Here is a 6,000-nt window from a genome sequence, read left to right as displayed (position 1 = left end):
AGTAGAGTTTTCAGGCTTTACGCAAAATATCCTGTTGGTTCTTTCTTCCAAGTCTTTGTCTGTGGAAAAAGTCCCAGACTGCAGCATCCACGTCTGCACAAAAGCACAAATTTCACAACTTGCAAAGTAAACAGAGTGATGTCATTCAACACACTACCTCATGGAGATTACCGTTAGCTCTTACTGAGAAAGCAATCATGAGCTATCAATTGTTGGCGCCCTAGAAAACAAGTCTAAGGACTTCGTTTCATACATTCATTGATGCATATACATATATGTATCAGTATTTATGCATAAATGTATTCCAAAAGTGAAATGTCAGGGGCAAGCTTTCAGAAGCCTTGGCACGCTAGGAGAAATGTTTAGCGGAATTTTTCCCGTCGATACGTTTTGAGTTCAAATTCCGCCGAGGTCGACTTCGATTTTCATCCTTTCGAAGTCAATAAATTAAGTACCTCTGAAACATCGGGGTCGATGTAATCGACTAGTTCCTTTCTCCAAAGTTTCAGGCGTTATGCCTTTAGCAGAGATGATTATTATTATCATCAATAATAATAATATCATGAGTAATACCAGTAGTAGTGGTGGTGGTGTTAGTAGTAATGGTGATAGTAGTATATAATAAGGATTTGAAACGCCATACAAATATCATATTCAAAATGAAATGAGGAAAAACGCCAGACAGATCTCGGCAGATCAAATGTGATTACTGAACAATATTTTCGATACTTTTCTCAGCTTTTATTCAAGTTGAATGTGTCTCATAAGCCGTTGTTCTAGAAAGTTCCGTGTGAGATAATAATTGATGAATGTATATAACAATCTCTGACATATCGTAATGCCATAGTTTTTGCAATTATCACACGTTCCTGTGATGTGTATGTATATGTGCCTATGAGTGTACACACAAACACACACACACACACACACACACTTAAACACACACACACATACACACATACACACATATATATATATATATATATGTATATGTATATATATATGTTTCCATATATAGTTTTGGCAAGAACTAGTTGATATAATGACATGAAATAAAGAATGATTTTCTGATAAGTTATTTACTATTTAGAATTTTGGTGGAAAATGGTATGGCACGGACCATTGGAAACAGGATTCGCATTCTGTGCAAGCGATTTCGCTGTCCAACATTTCACACAAACGTGTACTGTACCAAACCGGAGACAGTTCCTGTCTTTCCTGCAACGATGTATATATATATATATATATATATGCATATTTGTATATCCAGTGGTTAGGGCAGCGGACTCGCGGTCGTAGGATCGCTGTTTCGATTCCCAGACCGGGCGTTGTGAGTGTTTATTGAGCGAAAACACCTTAAAAGCTCCACGATTCTCCGGCAGAGGGTGGTGACCCCTGCTGTACTCTTTCACCACTCTTTCTTCTGTTGGCCTGCTTGCTTTGCCAGTGGGGTGGCGTCATTCGAAGGCTAAAACAATGCGAACGCATTGTGACCAGCGATGTGTAACAACATCTGATGGTCTGGTCGGTCACGTGATCATATATATATAGACACATCTTATAATTAAGGGCTAAAGAAGGTTATTCTATAGCCAATGCACTGCTTTATCCACTTATAATCCACTTGTTACAGGAAAATTGAACTGAAAGCGGGCAACTAACCTTTAGAAAATTTAAATTTCGTTATCTCTATATTGAATCAATTTCGGAATTAATCCCTATAAAGGATATATTCTTCTTCAGTAGAGCTTACGAGGGAACATAAATAAAATACTCACATGTGATCATGGAAAAATCAGAAATTAAAAACACAACTACATTTAAGTACATCATTTATATCTAAAAATAAAAAATTCCTTGGTCAGTCTCAGAACAACGTGTTGACCTATTGCCGCTACATATTGTAATGGTTACCGGTCCCCTTGTAACAAGCAGTGAGTTTATTACTAACAATATAGGATGAAGTCCCTTTCTCTACAAAAAAGGATTCCATCAAAAAGCGTGGCAGTATATTAAAAAAACCATTACGGAATTAAGAGTATGCAGTCTTCGAAACATACGTCGAAAGTAAAGGAATTTTGTTAAAACCTCCGTTCGACTCCATTCTTTTCATTTGTTCATATATATATATATATATATATATATATATACGTTTGAAGGAATCTATTATTATGCAGCCTGTGTAAAATAAAATTATCTGACACTCCAAGCCAAATCAAAACTTTGTGCTGATCACGTTTATGTCTTTGTAGCTCAAGTAGGCTGCACATCGTAGATTAAACATAACTTTAATCACCATTGTTATGTATCCATATGAGTGTGCGTGCATGTGTATTCGTGTGTGCGTTCCCGTGTCTGTGTGCGTAGAAATTCTTTTAAATATTTCAGGCACAAGGCTGCGGTCATGCTTCGGCACAACCGCGCATTTCCATTTTTTTCCACGTTCTCCTTCTTCAGCTGGTTAGTCCCGACCTCTGGGGGTTTCATATCACATTATTTCTTTTAACTGTTTTCCCAACTGGTTTTTCTGCACTAATGTACTTGATGAATGAAGTACATGATCAGTCTATAGACACTTTAACACTTAAAGTAATTCCTAAGTAATTCCGCGTAAAGTAATACGCGGAAACAGCGTGTATTTCAAGGTTGATATTTTAAGCACAATAAATCATACGGTGTTCAACACAGTTTCCGTCTATAGAAATTCCACAACTTACTTCGGTTCAAGGCGGAATTAATACCAGGTTATAATAATAGCATATCTATATCTTTATATATCTTTATACATTTATCATTTTATCTCTCTTAGTATTGATGCGGTAAAAATTTTGTGGCGGCTGTTATTACTTATGGCAGAGCATAACAGTATAAAGATAATATTCAATTTTGTATACATAACCATATGTCACCGTGTGCTTCACTATTTTATATGTTACCCCGTTATTTAAGAGAACATTATAGTATGAATTATTTATGATGATATATACGTATAAATATATACATACATTCATACATGCATATATAATATATATATATGTGTGTGTGTGTTTATATACACGCATATGATGATGATGATGATTGTGATGATGATATATATATACATATATATGTGTGTGTGTGTCTATGTTTATACAGTGTATATTTTATATATATACATATAAATATGTTTATATAGTATATATGTGTGTGTGTGTGTATATATGGATATATCGTACATATATATGCATATGTGTCTTTGTATGCATGTATATATATATATATATATATATATATAATATATATATGTATATATACATAAGCATAAAAAAACTGAATGGATACATATTGATAAGCAACTACTTAATGTATACACCGAGGTTATATTTATTTATTTATTATTCTTTTCGGTTAGTCTACAAGGACATGAATCTATATTATACTCTGTATAACTATTGCTTATTTACCATTTACTCCACTATAGTCAATATTCATTTGAATTGATGAACATCAAAGAAAAACACCAATGAAAGCACCAAATATTCAATAACATTGCCAGGAGTTGGTGACAAGGTACATTCTATCTCGTGGATTCTGCGTTTGCTTTATTTCACATTTTTTAGAAAAGATCGTTAATGTTTTCTTCAGAAGTTCAGCGTTATTTATACTCCACAGAGATTTCCTTAGAATAATCTACAAAAATCTCGCAGATTATCGTTATTATCAACGGTAATAATTTTCAAAGTAAAGTTGTTTTTTTATTCTCATAGAAAGTATTGATTGTCTTTAAATTTTTATGTGTTTTTCTTTTTATTTTTGCATTCATCGCTTCGTTGGTTCTTCTTTGAATTTTATTATTCACCAGTTTTTGTTATGACAACCTGCACTAACACTAGCAGAGATGTTATATATATATATATAGAACATTGGATCTCTAAGCATTTAAAGCCATAAATCTGCATCTATATATATAACTATATATATATATATATATCAATACACACACACACACACGCACACACACACACACACACACATATATATATATATATATATATATATATATATATATGTCCTCCCAACATCCCTTGACAACCGATGTTGGTGTATTTACGTCCACGTAGCCTAGCAGTTTGGTGAAAGAGATCGATAGAATAAGTACTAGGCTTACAAGGGATAAGTCCTGGGGGCGATTTGTTCGACTAAGTGTGGTACTCCAGCATGGCCGCAGTCAAATGATCCAAACAAATAAGAGAGTAAAAAAAGAATATATATATGTATATGTATATATCTAAATATATATATAATTTAGAAAAAAGCCTCTATTAAACGATTCAATAAAGAAAGATGTTATTCACACCTTTTAGAAAACATATACTATAAAAACCTTATTCTAAAAATCAATAAAGTACAATAAATAGTAAATAGTAGTAAAAAAACTACATCTTTCATTATTGAATTATTTAATAGAAGCTTGTCTCTAAATTATATACATTTATTATATATTGTGAAATTTGATTTAAAATTGTTAAATTGAATTTTTCCCTGTAAGATTCGGAATTATATTTCCTACTATCATACACACACACACACACACACACACGCACACACACACACACACACACATATATATATATTATATATATATATATATATATATATAAGTACTATTTTTAATAAATGTTTCACAAACTGCCTTCCTCTGGCTGTTTACGTCTAACTTCATTTCCCGTTGAGATCGACATTGACCTTAAAGGAAACAACGAGTGAAATACTGAAATCGATGTAAACGACTAGCCTCTACTCTCATATCTGCTGACCTTGGCACAAAATGACCAATCAGTTTTTTTAGGAATGGTTCAAATTTTTGCACGAAGCCAGCAAGTTTATCAGACCGGGAAATTGAAGACCTCAAATTCAATCATGTTAGATGTAAAAAAATATGAGCAGGAAAGAAACTTATAAATGTTTAGGAACAGATGAAGGCACTGCAAGTTCGAAAGACAAGATTAAGAAGGAATGCTACAGGAGTGTTCGAGTAGTTCTGAAACATGAGCTAAATTCACACAACAAGGTGTGAGCCATAAATTTGTTCGTAGTTCGAGTTGTTACTTATAACTTCTATGTGTTGAGCTGAAATATCAGTGACATGAATTGAAAAATACGTAAGCAACTGACGTGTAATAATATCGTCTTTAACTTCCAAGGAGTCAGTGACCTGATCTTATTTAAAGTTTATTACAGAACCATCACACCTGGACTGGTCCAATATCTTGAAAAACACTAACGAGGGAATGATAAATATCGTTGAAAATCATGAGAGGTGTTAGAAGATTCATTCTGTGTTAAAGGGAAGCAAAAATGCAAGTTCTCATTTCATGCATGATAACTAGCCTGCGGAAAGTGTGGGAACTGTTGTTCCAAGAAGGCATACTTAATGGCAAAGAAACTAGCGCAAAAATGTTGCCTTTGGAGGGGAGCAGGAATCTCTGTAGGGAAAATTTGAGGACCGTAGCAAACACCCATCAGGGGCTACAAATTCCAGTGCTAAATGCAGAGGGCGAAGACTTCAACCTAGCTGTTCAAGTTGATATCTTATTGAACCGAAACTACCAAGGCAGAGTTGGTCAATATCGTCATTAGTTAAATGTTGGCATTGCAAAATAAAACTGTTAACAACTGGTATAAATAGTAAACTGTAACCGAAAAAGAAAAAGCAACGATTCTTTGAGAGATTCCAGTACACAGTAACTGAACCATCAAAACTAAGAAGCCAGATGCTGTTGTAAAAGACCAAAATGTTTATTGACCGATACGACTATTTCTTGTGATCACATTATCTCGCAAAAGAATATGACAAGCTCAGAATATATTAAGCTTATCTCATTGAAACCGAAAAAATCTGGCATCTCAAAGCAGTTACAACACCAGTGGTTTTAGGAACACTAGAAATGATCAAAAAAGGAAATGAAAGATGTCTTAATTGGTACGTCACACATATTGAGAAGCGCATCATCGCCGTGA

The sequence above is a fragment of the Octopus sinensis genome, linkage group LG19 (assembly GCF_006345805.1).
Source record: "Octopus sinensis linkage group LG19, ASM634580v1, whole genome shotgun sequence".
Classification (NCBI taxonomy): domain Eukaryota; kingdom Metazoa; phylum Mollusca; class Cephalopoda; order Octopoda; family Octopodidae; genus Octopus; species Octopus sinensis.
This window is presented reverse-complemented; position numbering follows the sequence as displayed.